The sequence below is a fragment of the Neolamprologus multifasciatus genome, chromosome 23, assembly GCF_963576455.1.
Source record: "Neolamprologus multifasciatus chromosome 23, fNeoMul1.2, whole genome shotgun sequence".
In the NCBI taxonomy this organism is placed as follows: domain Eukaryota; kingdom Metazoa; phylum Chordata; class Actinopteri; order Cichliformes; family Cichlidae; genus Neolamprologus; species Neolamprologus multifasciatus.
Window position 1 is genome coordinate 29194944 of NC_140460.1, and position 12974 is coordinate 29207917.

Below are 12974 nucleotides of genomic sequence, written 5' to 3' on the forward strand. Positions count from 1 at the left end.
TACACTATCACAGACCAGTAATTCATATTCATCATTTATTACAATTCTGCAAACTTTTATCATTTTACCAGCTTTTCTAATATGGACCTCAGATTCTTGTTAACACTCCATGGCACAGATACGGTTCCCTTTAGGCTCTGTGTATGTGTGTTGTGTATCAATATTTCTCCCATTTTAAAGTATTACTCCTCCATAATTGTATTTCTGTTAAATCAAAGTACTTTTACTACATCTTAGTACTTCTGCTCAATCATAGTATTTCTGCTAAATCATAGTATTTTTGCCAAATCATGGTTTTTGTGCCAAATCATAACATTTGTGTTATGTTATAGTATTACTACTAAGTGGAGGAATTTCTGTCATGTTACAGTATATGTGCTGATTACAGTATTTCTGCTAAATCATAGTATTTCTACTATATTATATTTTTCTTTCTAAATATAGCATTTCTGCTATATAATTGTATTTCTGCTATGTTATAATATTTGTGCTAAACCAGAGTATTTGTGCTGAAACATAGTATTTCTGCCAAATGATAGTATTTCTGTCAAATTATAGTATTTGTGCTAAAACATAGTATTAATTTAAAATTACAATATTCATAGTTCATCACAGTGTCTCTGGTAAATCACAGTATTTCTGCTATGTTGTACTATTTTTCTAAATCATAGTGTTTCTGTAATCTTTAAGTATTTTTGGCTAAATATATTCTTTCTGTTATCTTTTACTATTTCTCCTAAATTCTTGTATATTTGAGAAGTTATCATGTTTCTGGTAATTTACAATATTTCTGCCAAGTTCTGCTATGCTATTGTATTTCTGCCAAATATTATGTTTCCTCTAAGATATTGCAGTTTTGCTAAGTTATTACTTTTTAGCAAAGTTTTTACAATTTCTGCAACTTTTCAGCTTTTTCAGCTAGTTTTTGCAGAAAGCTTCAGCTTTAAAGCATCCACACTGCATTTTCGCAGGAAATGCAAATTTTTCTAGTTGTGTGGATGCTTTAAGGCATCCACACTATTGTTTTCCTGTTTCTCTTTATTGTGTGGATGCCCTCAAAGGCATCCACACTATTGAGTTCCTGTTTCTCTTTAAACTTTATTCTTCAAGTTGCTCCACATATTTCGGCACTTAACTACTCCCTCAGTTTTCAGCCGATTTTCTCCGTTCAAACTCTAAACTGTTCTGCTCTTTCTGCTCTTTCCGGCTATATCTTTTGGTGTTTATTACTATTATACTTTTTAAAATATTAAGCTTTTTTCCTTTAATTTGTCCCATTGAAATGAATGGGAAACTTCCACAATTCTGCTAAAACTTGCTTGTTTTTGAAACTTAACTACATGCTCATACTTTCACGTAGAAACTCCATTCAAACTTTAAAACGTTCTCAAATGATTGGGCTATTCCTGTGTGATTCAGCTTTTTCATATCTGTTACTGTTTTCATTTAATGCCTCTTTAAGTTTTCAGTTGCAGATTTGTGATTTTTCAGAAAATACATGCGTTGCTATGGTTGCTATGCAATTAACTCAGAATGAGCACTGGTGCGTTCTGAATTTTCTCTTCATGTCTGAACAACTTCTTGCTACTCGCTCAATTTCCACTCATCCCCCACAAATTATACATCAAAACGTAGGTATTTTTGCTGGCTTTAAGACAGTGTTACTATAATTATCGTGCGAGTTACGTTTTTTTCACAATTTGCCTGGAAGTGACACGAAGTCTAAAAACTCCCCATTCAAAGTCTATGGGGAGGTTGTGAAACTCAGAGCTGAAATACTGAAACTGAAGGCATTTTCAAATCGTCATATCTCCTTAACGAAGCAAAGTTAAAACATGAGGCTTGTGCCAATTCATCTTCAGACACTGCTGACACTCACGGTCGAAGCAGTTTTTACAGTCATCTTACCGTTGAGCCATGAATTACGTTTGTTTGAGGAGTGGAAATCTGTCCTCCTCTCAGTTTTCAAACTTCGAAAATGAAGCCGTTTCTTCTCTCGTCATATCTCCGCGACGGAAGTACAAAGAGCTATGTAAATCGCAGTCAAAGTTCACCAAAGTCCGCTGATTCACCCAGTGTAAGAATTATGTTTCTAGTCCACCTAGTTTTTGAGTTACACGACGTTTTGTAACTCCAAAAAACGGCGTTTTTCGCCTCTTACCGCGATCTAATTCTGACTGCTCATCAGCCTGTTTTCCAATTGCCCGCTCTCTTTGCCAGTGGCACAGTTGGTAATGACACGGGTTTGAAGCCCAAAGGTCGTGTGTTCAATTCCACCTTATCCACATGTTTTTTTCACTACAAATTAATACACTATCACAGACCAGTAATTCATATTGATCATTTATTACAATTCTGCAAAGTTTTATGATTTTGGCAGCTTTTCTAATATGAACCTCAGATTCTTGTTAACACTCCATGGCAGAAATACATACAAGTACACAGCCTGATAAAGCAGACAGAAGAAGTACCTCTGATTGGTTCAGCATTTTCACCTCCTATCAGCACAAATCTCAGCTGTTTTCAGAAAAAACTCTTTTGAGGAGAAATTCTTCTGATTCATCTCTTTTTAGCGCAACTTTCTGCTTCTTTCCGTCCTTTCTGCAGAAATTCTGCTCGTTCAACTCTTTTCAGCAAAATTTTCAGCCTTTTCACCTCTTATCAGCACAAATCTCAGCTGTTTTCAGAAAAAACTCTTTTGAGCAGAAATTCTGCTGATTCATCTCTTTTCATTGCAACTTTCTGCTTCTTTCCATCTTTTCTGCACAAATTCTGCTCATTCAGCTTTTTTCAGCAGAAATTCTGCTGATTGAACTCTGTTCAGCACAAATCTCAGCTGTTTTCAGCAAAAACCTCTTTTCAGCAGAATTCTGCTGATTGAACTCTTTTCAGCAGAATCTTAAATTTTTTTTACCACTTTTCAGCACAAATCCCAGCTTTTTCAGCTGTTTTCAGCAAAAACCTCTTTTCAGCAAAAATTCTGCTGATTGAACTCTTTTCAGCAGAATTTTAAATTTTTTCACTACTTTTTAGCACAAATCCCAGCTTTTTCAGCTGTTTTCAGCAAAAACCTCTTTTCAGCAGAATTCTGCTGATTGAACTCTTTTCAGCAGAAATTCTGCTGATTGAACTCTTTTCAGCAGAATTTTAAATTTTTTCACCACTTTTCAGCACAAATCCCAGCTTTTTCAGGTGTTTTCAGCAAAAAACTCTTTTCAGCAGAATTCTGCTCATTCACCTCTTTTCAGCAGAAATTCTGCTCATTGAACTCTTTTCAGCAGAAATTCTGCTCACTGAACTCTTTTCAGCAGAAATTCTGCTCACTGAACTCTTTTCAGCAGAAATTCTGCTCACTGAACTCTTTTCAGCAGAATTTTGAATTTTTTCACCACTTTTCAGCACAAATCCCAGCTTTTTAAGCTGTTTTCAGCAAAAACCTCTTTTCAGCAGAATTCTGCTCATTGAACTCTTTTCAGCAGAATTTTGAATTTTTTCACCACTTTTCAGCACAAATCCCAGCTTTTTCAGGTGTTTTCAGCAAAAAACTCTTTTCAGCAGAATTCTGCTCATTCACCTCTTTTCAGCAGAAATTCTGCTCATTGAACTCTTTTCAGCAGAAATTCTGCTCACTGAACTCTTTTCAGCAGAAATTCTGCTCACTGAACTCTTTTCAGCAGAATTTTGAATTTTTTCACCACTTTTCAGCACAAATCCCAGCTTTTTCAGCTGTTTTCAGCAAAAACCTCTTTTCAGCAGAATTTTGCTGATTGAACTCTTTTCAGCGAAATTCTGCTCATTGAACTCTTTTCAGCAGAATTTTAAATTTTTTCACTACTTTTCAGCACAAATCCCAGCTTTTTCAGCTGTTTTCAGCAAAAACCTCTTTTCAGCAGAATTCTGCTGATTGAACTCTTTTCAGCAGAAATTCTGCTGATTCACCTCTTTTCATCAGAATTTTAAATTTTTTCACCACATTTCAGCACAAATCCCAGCTTTTTCAGCTTTTTTCAGCAAAAACCTCTTTTCAGCAGAAATTCTGCTCATTGAACTCTTTTCAGCAGAATTTTGAATTTTTTCACCACTTTTCAGCACAAATCCCAGCTTTTTCAGGTGTTTTCAGCAAAAAACTCTTTTCAGCAGAATTCTGCTCATTCACCTCTTTTCAGCAGAAATTCTGCTCATTGAACTCTTTTCAGCAGAAATTCTGCTCATTGAACTCTTTTCAGCAGAAATTCTGCTCATTGAACTCTTTTCAGCAGAAATTCTGCTGATTCACCTCTTTTCATCAGAATTTTAAATTTTTTCACCACATTTCAGCACAAATCCCAGCTTTTTCAGCTTTTTTCAGCAAAAATCTCTTTTCAGCAGAAATTCTGCTCATTGAACTCTTTTCAGCAGAATTTTGAATTTTTTCACCACTTTTCAGCACAAATCCCAGCTTTTTCAGGTGTTTTCAGCAAAAAACTCTTTTCAGCAGAATTCTGCTCATTCACCTCTTTTCAGCAGAAATTCTGCTCATTGAACTCTTTTCAGCAGAAATTCTGCTCATTGAACTCTTTTCAGCAGAAATTCTGCTCATTGAACTCTTTTCAGCAGAAATTCTGCTCATTGAACTCTTTTCAGCAGAATTTTGAATTTTTTCACTACTTTTCACCACAAATCCCAGCTTTTTCAGGTGTTTTCAGCAAAAAACTCTTTTCAGCAGAATTCTGCTGATTGAACTCTTTTCAGCAGAAATTCTGCTGATTGAACTCTTTTCAGCAGAAATTCTGCTGATTGAACTCTTTTCAGCAGAAATTCTGCTGATTGAACTCTTTTCAGCAGAAATTCTGCTGATTGAACTCTTTTCAGCAGAAATTCTGCTGATTGAACTCTTTTCAGCAGAAATTCTGCTGATTGAACTCTTTTCAGCAGAATTTTAAATTTTTTCACCACTTTTCAGCACAAATCCCAGCTTTTTCAGCTGTTTTTAGCAAAAACCTCTTTTCAGCAGAATTTTGCTGATTGAACTCTTTTCAGCGAAATTCTGCTCATTGAACTCTTTTCAGCAGAATTTTAAATTTTTTCACTACTTTTCAGCACAAATCCCAGCTTTTTCAGCTGTTTTCAGCAAAAACCTCTTTTCAGCAGAATTCTGCTGATTCACCTCTTTTCATCAGAATTTTAAATTTTTTCACCACATTTCAGCACAAATCCCAGCTTTTTCAGCTTTTTTCAGCAAAAACCTCTTTTCAGCAGAAATTCTGCTCATTGAACTCTTTTCAGCAGAATTTTGAATTTTTTCACCACTTTTCAGCACAAATCCCAGCTTTTTCAGGTGTTTTCAGCAAAAAACTCTTTTCAGCAGAAATTCTGCTCATTGAACTCTTTTCAGCAGAAATTCTACTCACTGAACTCTTTTCAGCAGAATTTTGAATTTTTTCACCACTTTTCAGCACAAATCCCAGCTTTTTAAGCTGTTTTCAGCAAAAAACCCTTTTCAGCAGAAATTCTGCTGATTCATCTCTTTTCAGCAGAATTTTAAATTTTTTCACCACTTTTCAGCACAAATCCCAGCTTTTTCAGCTTTTTTCAGCAAAAACATCTTTTCAGCAGAAATTCTGCTGATTGAACTCTTTTCAGCAGAAATTCTGCTGATTGAACTCTTTTCAGCAGAATTTTCACCTCTTTTCAGCCCAAATTCTGCTGATTCATCTCTTTTCTGAAAAATTTTCAGCCTTTTCACCACTTTTCAACAAAATTTTCTGCTTCTTCACCTGTATTCAGCAGAATTTTAAGTGTCTTCACCACCATACAACTCTTTGCAACTTTTTCAGCTTTTTTCAGCAGACATCTTCAACGTTAAGGCATCCACACAGCATTTTCGCAGGAAATGCAAATTTTTCTAGTGTGCCTTTAACTTTACATCTCTGACTAGCTCTGTCTTTTGCAAAACTTTAAACTATGCTGGGACCTTTTTGGAAGCACATTGTTTGATCCATTGTTTGGTGTGGACAGGGTCTTTTGTTTTTGAAATCTGGTTTTATTCTCTTTGACTTCCCTGTTTTGTGTGATGTGGCTGTTATAAAACAGTAGGCTGAGTATTTTAAGCAATCAACTTCTTGGAACCTTCTGAAAGGCTCTGATACATCTAAAAGATGCATTCCTCGGCTTAAGATGGTTTTGTCACTCCTAAAATATCGACATATTTAAATATGAATGTAACGTTAGTATCCCCATTCTTTTAGTCATATGTAATATATGTAATTTTAATTACATTTGTCTTGAACTTGTGTGGTAGCAGTGGAAACAGTGTGAGTTAGCTCATAACAACTTGCATAAGAATGATCGGGTCAGCAGCGTTATGGTTCAGGATTCCTGCAGTGCAGAGAACAGCTGTGTGTGTGTGTGTCAAGGTCCACAGAGGAGTTCCACCAACTAGATAACCAGTGAGGCTAATAAAGATGGTTAATAAAGTTTGTATTTCACTGCATGCTTCAGTGAACTACAAGCGAGTGAGTTTAGGTACTCCACAAACACGTACATAAGTGTGATGTAGCTGCTCATTTAATTTGGTACTGACTAGCAATGAAAAATGCATTGAGGTAGTAAACAAATGAGAGAATCCCAGCAAATGCAAATACTTGCAATCTGTGTACAAGTATGCAAACCAAGTCTTTGTGTTTGTTTGCAGGAATGGGAACAGAAGACCGGCACATAAACCCATCACATACACCCTTGCATCCGTCTTCCTCCAATCTCTTTTTTTGAAATTGTGTATATATTTATTTAAAAAACAAAAAAACAAAATACCGTCAGAAGGTGTGCTGAGGAGGATACATGCATAGCATTCACATGTACTAAAACACATGCCTAGTTTGAGTATACTGTAAGTACCACAACATAAACTTTTATACTATTGAGCATGTTCAGTGTACTTGCTTGTGCAACTTGTTTTCCGCTTTGACATCTTTTCAAGCAAACACCTGTCTTTATTTTTCCTCTCAAAATGTGTTCCAGCCATTTGAAGTTAAAAAGGTCCAAGGTCAAAACCAAGTATTTATTTGTAAATGTTAAAGGAAATACTAGCTTCCCTGTGTTTATTTATGTTGACGTATTTAAAGTATTTTCGTAGAGTTTGTGGCTCTGCTCACTCTCCCTTTTCCCACAACATAATTGGTCATCAGTCATGATGCCTCTGTTGTAGTAACAATAATTGTAACACACACCAGCCTGGCAACAATGTAGCTCCTCTCTCATTGATGTTTGAAGAAGTACAAATACAATTGTCCCAACTGTCAGAAACACCGACTCATGGCTAGCAGAAGATTTTGTTAATTGTGTTAAGTGTTTGAAAAGCTAAAGACCTTTTCACACACAGATCATGATGAATCACACTTGAAGCGTGGTTTAATATGAATGTCCATATTTTATATCTGTGACTTTATTGCTATGGGTAATACGATGGTAAGTTTGTGTTGGTTTGGTAAGTTCCTTGTTTATTCTGTTTGTTTCAGCTTTTCTTTTTGCATTAAAACAACCATGACTGAATACAGACATGTGTGGTCTGGACAACTTCCAAAAGGATGTCTTTTTCTGCCAGTTTAGAGAAGTTTATGAACAGAAAGCTGACCAACTAACTGAAAGTAGATTAGATGCTGAGTCAAATATAAATATAACCTGTTAAATTTACATATTCGATTTCACATATAAGATTTTTTTTAATATGTGGTGAAATATGTGAACATTGTTAATATAAAGAGTAGGCGGGGCAGAAAAGACAGGAAAGGTGTAACGCTTAAAGAACAACAGGATGCCTTACAGTTAGATTAGATAGTAACATGGTTGGCTATAACAAAGTGAAATTAGTGCGCATGGCATGGGAAGCTCGCTCATTCTGTGAAGGCACCATTAATGATGTAAACAAGTTTACGAACAACATATAGTCAGGTGACATTTTTTAAGAGTACCTGCCTGCAGTCCATACTCTCACTCACTGGTGAAAGTTAAAATTGAAAATATGACAAATCAGACCAGTTTATCAAGAAAGGCCATACTGGTGACAGACCCAAATAAAATACATATTATACAGCCTATATGTTTATTAAAATGTTTCTAATTAAGGCCTCACTAAGAGCATCATCATCCATGCTTTGTAATAGTTGTATTGTTAATGGAGAACTTGCGCTTCTTTCTGTGTGTGTGTGCTTGTGTTGCTCAGAGATGTCTTCATGGCACATTGCAAATCCTTCAACATTACACTGACTAAAAGGGGGGCACTTGTAAACTCACACTGCTGTGTGTTCTGCTCAATCAAAGACTGTGAGTTTGATTTCCACACTGTTAAACACACATACATTCATCAGTGTCACACTGATAATGGTGTTTCTTTTGTGTTGTTGTTGTTGTTTTTGGACGATGTTTCACTGCCTAAGCTTTGCTACTATGTATATAAGGCTAATTTACTTTATGGGGAGTGTTGACAGATGTAGTGAAAGCATGCACTCAGTTTGGAACTCATTGAACACACAGACACTCACTGGTTCGTGGTGATGTAAATATTTCCTGTCTCCTGCCTGAATGATATCCCTAAGGTTTTACAAGCATGTTAGCTTGAAGATGGGACAAGAGATGGTGGTCAGCAAGTGTTGACCTGCAACAAAAAAGGATGTCTGATGTCAGTAAATGTGAACCTGCTGTACATAGCTTGGTAAATGTAGTACTGTAGAAGGGCAGGAGGGCTTTGAATTTTTTTTATTTTTTCTTTTGCACCATATACATTTTCTCTTGTTTTATATCACAGACAGTCTCCAACTCGGGGACAGGCACACTTGTACATAAATTAATAAACCTCCGAACAAACCGGTCTTGGACTTTGTGCCTTATTGTTGGTTCTTTTCAAAAGCAGAGCAATGTATTGACCACAGAACAGTTTTCCAATCGTTTTAAATGAGCTTTGGCCCAGGGCAAATGGCAGTGTTTCCAGACCTATTCACATCTGGCTTCTTCTTTAAATGTTAGAGCTTTAACCTGAATTTGTAGATAGATCTAGATACAAACTTTTCATAGTCATTGATTTCTGGAAGTGTTCCTTCCAGTGTTCTACAGGTTATGCACATCCAATACTCAGAATCCATCATCATTCCTAGCATTAAAAGTGTAAGAGGTTTGAAATTTTCTAGTGACAGAGTCAGAGTTGGAAATTTTCTTTAAATTTGTCAGTCGAGTTTCACTTTAGTCATGTGTATGGTAGAGCTAGTCTATAGAGCTTCATCAGGACGTAGTAGATTTCACTGTTCTACAATTCTCATGTCAGAAGAAGCTTTTATGTTGTTCTTTGATGGTCAGTGTACGTTCACAATTATTTTAATTTTGTTGACACAGACAAAAGCAGAAATTTTCTCAATGTATATTTTGCAAAAATGGAAGTTTTTTTTTCTTCCAATTTTTGTTTTTTGATTAATTCTATCAAGCCATCAAACCCAGCAAGATTTAGATAGCTTGGTTTGTGTGTAGCTGACTGAGAATAATGAATCTATTTAGAAAATAATTGTACTTTTTAATAGTGAGAACATAGTGATGGATGTTTACTGATTTATCAGTGACATCCATTTACTCAAAAAAATACTGATTAGTGGATGACTGGAATGTATAGTTTATGATTGTAATTTACAAAATATAACCAGAGGTGATGTGATGCTTGTGTGATTTTTTTTAACAGGACCCTACAGTAGGATGAGTACCCTAAGTTCACCAACCTTTTGATGGCTAGGTGTGCAGTTCCTGCTTTAAATGCATTCACTTTTTAGATTCAGAAATTTAAATCAAGAGGCAAGAAATGTTTGCGCACACTTATGGACTTAAATCAATAGTGTCTTGATGTATGCTCAATCATCCAGGTAAGGAAATCTTAAAAAGTTGATTCTGTTCATCAAGTCTTATCTTTTTTAGTGGGAGAAACATTTTGTCACTCATCCAAAAAAGGTACATAAGATGAATAGAATCAACTTTTGCCGGTTAAAATAATAGTGTCACTGTCCTCTGCTAAGACTGGAGATAATGCTAGCTAGTTCAGCTGGGTAATATTTTCTTAGAACAGCAGGGCTACATGCGGTGATGCTAGAATTAGCCATGGTATCAAACTACCTTCAACAGGTGGTCAAGCTGAGTCCACAGGCGCACTACGTTTCCCTGGAGAGCTCCTTCATTCTTCATATATCCATGTCGGGCAAGAGTGTAAAGCCCGCAGCTGAATGGCCTTTGTTCAAGCACACACGCTTTTTGGCAGTGCACAGCTGTGTAGAAAAATCCAGGCAGGCTAATCTGAAAAGCTAATCCGCGAGTTTACAGGAAAGGGAAATGGATTTTCAAATGAGAGGCACAAATCGCCATTTTAAATGTCAGAAATAAATCTTCTTTTTTTTTTATCCATTTAAATTGTGTTTTAAAAATGATTTTGAAAATCTGTGTTTTAATTTAGAATTCGAAAATAGTTTTTCAAATGCGGTTTATATTGAGAATTTAATTTTTTGTGATTTGAAGTATTTATTAATAGTAATAATAAGGTTTAAAATTTTCATTTAAAACGTTTTTTTTATTTTAAATTAACTTGTTAAATAATAAATTACTTTAGTGTTGTTTGAATGTTTGAATAAATAAAATAATTTTAAAACATGAAATCGTAAATGAACTTAGAAATGCATCATGTATTGTACAATTCATTATTCAAGCACAGAATTCAATGTAACTGTCTGGAGGAGTTATAGCTGCTTCGTTTATTGTCATCTTAAATATATTAAAAAGTCTCTTTTCACATGAGTCAGATAACTCCCCAGAAATGAAGCCAAAATGTCTCTACTGCCCCCTTGTGTCTGGCTGCAGTACTGGCGTCAGACTAAAATAAAAAATAACTAATTTTGTAAAGTTCGTTTAGCTCATCTGTGCAGGTTAATTAATTTATCCTGAGAAAAACCATTACTGTACGTTTATTATGAGTATTATACTGTAAGAGCAACAGGCTGGACTCTACAGCTCCTGTGCAGAGCTGATTATTAAATATGTGCAAACAGCAGCACGTTTTCTGTCTCTTGCCACATCTGTAAAGACAGTAACACCAAAGTTTAAAAAAGGTTGCACTGCAGTAGCACCTCATAACTCATTCACTATCGATTAAATGGTAAATGGCCTGTATTTGTATAGCGCTTTGCTAGTCCCTAAGGACCAGTACATAAATAGCTTTTGCTATTTATGGCCATTTGGCTATGGCCATTTGGCAGCTTAAGTTAAAATTTGTTTAATTTTTCCACTGATTAACTTTTAGTACTGACTCTGTGTATTTATTTTACTGAATTAGTTTCAGTTAAAAAAACAGTCTGAATTAATCTTAATGAGGTATTGTTCACAGCGTTAGATGTCCGGTAGTGCTTACAGCTTACATCCTTTGAGAAAAATAATTGAAAGCGTTAATATTTGTTGTCCAATTCTCAAGCAGCAGCTCAAACACCAGTTATAATACCTCTGCATGTTGCTGTCTACTATGCAGCAGAAGACTGAACCGGGCCTGAAACCTGCTCCATCATCTCATCTTTGCAGTTCATCATGCAAAAAGCACCAACAGGTCAAAGGTAAATATAGTATATAAGGTTTTGCACATTGTAAATAAACAGCTCATATGTCAGCAGAAATGTAGAACTAAAAAAAATGTGAGTGTGTGAGGACAGGGAGGATCAGCTTTATTTCAGATTTGAGGGATAAACTTTATATTTCAGTTTGTGATGGTTCTGTTCCCTTTGTGAATGCAGGAGCTGCCCTCAGATTCAGACCTCAGCTCCACCCAGTGACAGCAGACCGATCATCCAACATTTTCACATGTTAAAATTAACTGATGAAAACAATACAAAAGTTAAAGTATCACATGTGCTGTCAGTGAAAGCTTCAGCTGTTTAATTGATAAAGTTAAAGACAAAAAGTCAAAGGTATCATCCATTTAACTGGTGTCACTATATATCAGCATTAACAGTACCACAATTTAGTGGTTCAGAAAGCCACTGATCTCAGACCTGCAGAGCTTCGGTTTTAAAAACTGAATGTACTCAGCTGCATGAAGAGGACATGAGATTTTCTCTGACACAATAGACCCTGACAAGAAAATGCTAACTTCCTGTTTTAAGACCAGATGTAGAGTTGTACATTTCCGGTAGGGTTTTTTTTGCAGTCAATCGCTACTGCGAAGATGGACTCCAAAATCATGTCCAAAACACGAAAATGGAAGAATCACGTTAAGTTACAAAGAGTAGTAGGTGGGAACACTTACCATTACTGTGTCATAAAAAATCGAATGATCAATTTTGACGTCTGAAGAGTGTAGATCGATTGGTTGTTTACATCACTTAACACAAGCATAACTTTAATTACAAAATCAGAAGACACATCATCCACATTCAGAAGCACATCTCTGTATAGTGACAGTTCTCTAGCATATCGAGACTATCTCTCCACACCGTTACATATTCCATGTGTACGGGGTACGACCCCCCCCCCTTGGTCGTGGCGTGTGGATATTTCTTTAAGACACTCTGGCATGCCCGGCTACGCCCCACAGCTTACGTATAAAACAGCTGTGCAGACGTGACACCGGTGATCGTTGATCTCCACTTGTTGTGTGTGTGTGCGAAAGAGTGCTTACCTTGAGAGTACTGTGTGTGTGCGTCTATTGGAGCGTGCTTCGGCATCCTCCGTGGGCGATGTATTTCTCCCTTCTAGGTCCCCTGGTAGTAGTGATGGGCAGATGAAGCTTCATGAAGCACTGAAGCTTTTCATCCAATTGGTTCACCCCAGCGCAAAGCGTCTTGAAGCTTCATTTGCTCTAGTAGGACACCTACTGGACGTAAAAATATTAGTTGGCATGAATTTGAAGAGTGTGACCTTTTGCACACAGCCTGTAAATGTCAACAACAAAAGGAGTGTGTAAAACATGTATATTGTAGTGATGGCAG

At 36.2% G+C, this 12974-nt stretch overlaps 1 long non-coding RNA gene across 1 annotated transcript; it reads right to left on the minus strand.

Moving 5' to 3' along the window:
* Window positions 1–233: 233 nt before the first annotated feature.
* On the minus strand, window positions 234–6928 carry LOC146491905 (uncharacterized). Its single transcript, XR_014872291.1, has 2 exons — window positions 2854–6928; window positions 234–2784 (listed from the first exon to the last, which is right to left on the minus strand). It is a non-coding gene; the product is annotated as an uncharacterized LOC146491905 (long non-coding RNA).
* Window positions 6929–12974: the final 6046 nt, after the last annotated feature.